Source organism: Miscanthus floridulus, unplaced genomic scaffold, assembly GCF_019320115.1.
Source record: "Miscanthus floridulus cultivar M001 unplaced genomic scaffold, ASM1932011v1 os_2139_3, whole genome shotgun sequence".
NCBI classification, from domain to species: domain Eukaryota; kingdom Viridiplantae; phylum Streptophyta; class Magnoliopsida; order Poales; family Poaceae; genus Miscanthus; species Miscanthus floridulus.
This window is the reverse complement of record NW_027098121.1, coordinates 44,146-46,039: the sequence shown is the minus strand read 5'-3', so window position 1 is coordinate 46,039 and position 1,894 is coordinate 44,146.

The window sequence follows — 1,894 nt, the reverse complement described above, 5'->3', positions numbered from 1 at the left end:
ATAAGCCTTGTGTCTCTTTGCATCACCATCCGAGATTAGGAACATGCAGTACAAATTTACTAGTTGGTTGAGGGCCCGCCGGTCCGAAACACCCACACTTAGACTCTAATACCATAGGAATCCATCTCAACCTTTACCAACTCTACCCTTGTGTTGTCCTTGGATGAACTATCTAGAAGAGTACCTCCATTCCCTGTGAAAAATACGATATCCTGAATACTTCTGGGTGAAATATTACAACGGTAATTCCGTGCACTTGCAGATTATTTCTATTTGCATTAAGAAATACCAATAGTCACCTTTGCTCCTCTTCAGTAGGAGGCAAAAACCCAAGGAAATTGTGCCCCATTGCTAAATGATAAAGATGTGTTAGTTGGGATTGTTAGTGATATGGTGAACACCTATATGCAAAATATTATGAATGCTGTTCAAGATCATTATGTTGTCACCATAAAACATGAGACCCTAGTACTTTTAACCAATCTATAGAATCAGTGATGGTGGTCACTAACTCAACATTTCAAACCATCAAATCATGCTTCAAAATGGAAATGTGCATGACATACACCATAGTCATAGTGTCGGTGTTTTGTCACCCGACGAGTGAATTTATACGAATGTCACACTACTCTAGGAAGACGATGGTAGCATCCAAAGACATAAGAAATTATACTGGTTCAGGCTGGAGCCCTATGTCTAGTCTTAGAGATGGATCGAGTGCATATTCCTCGGTTGAATGCTCTAAAGTTCTTATAATGGGGTATGCAAGAAGAGTCAAAGAGGTAGGAGAGTGGAGAGGGACTGCCCGAATGAAGTCTCGAGAGTCCATCCCTTGGAAGGGTGCTGTAACACCATAGGTGTTAAGCATCATTAAAACTTGGTCATGTCATCATCATGCATGTTAATCATCTATAAGTAGCTAACCATGCCTTGCATTTGCTAAAACTAATGTTTATTTATAGAAATGTTTATGCATGTGTGATGCTTGAGTTAAAACTTAAATTTTCTTTTAAGGTACTTTGTGGCCTCCTACTTTCTAATGCTCTAATAAACTTTGAGGTGTAAAGTAAGTTCTTTACACTAGTGACAAGTATGAAGAATGAATTCAAGTTCAAACCCTTAAAAATGGAGCCCCAAATTTGGATTCAAAACATGGATTTCAGCACTTAGCCATATTTGGTTAAGTATTGAAAATCAACATTGGATTCACTTTTGTGGGAATTATTAAAATGAATTTTATAAATAAACTTGTTCAAACAGTAGCATCATTTTGAAGTATGAAATATGTACTTTACAATGGTGTTAATGGTTGATTTGTGTGATCACTAGTTAATCACCAATTAATTCACAAACATCTCTAATCTAACAGTTTTGTAAAACCCTAACTAAAGATCTGTCAGTTTAGAGCTTGTTTCTTTTTCCCTCTGTTCTTGGATCCCTATCTCTTGATCCAGATAGAATTAGGTGTTGTTGCTTAAAGCAAAGATGGAGATCATAGTTAGATGAATAACTTTTGTTTTTGGAGCCAATCGAGTTCATGTTTCAAATCAAGAGATCAAGGGAGAAGAAAGGGGCAGTTTCAGTCATGAATAGTGAATGTTGCCGGCAAATAGTCTGCCTACCTGCCTATCGCCACCGCCGCCGAATGGTTCATCGCCTCCACGCGCGCCCACACATTAGCAGCTTCGCCTGGTCGCTTCGCAAGCAGGAGCTGGATGCCCAGAAACTGCCTCAATGCCCTTAAGTCGACCAACCGGTCGCTAGCCTCACCTTCTCCTCTTTCCTGCCACCGCTGTTGAGCTCTCGGTTCACCGACAAATTCACCGCCACAACTCCACCTCAGTCACAATTCATCTCACAGCTACACTCGCCATCTCCTTGTGCACCCGCTCGA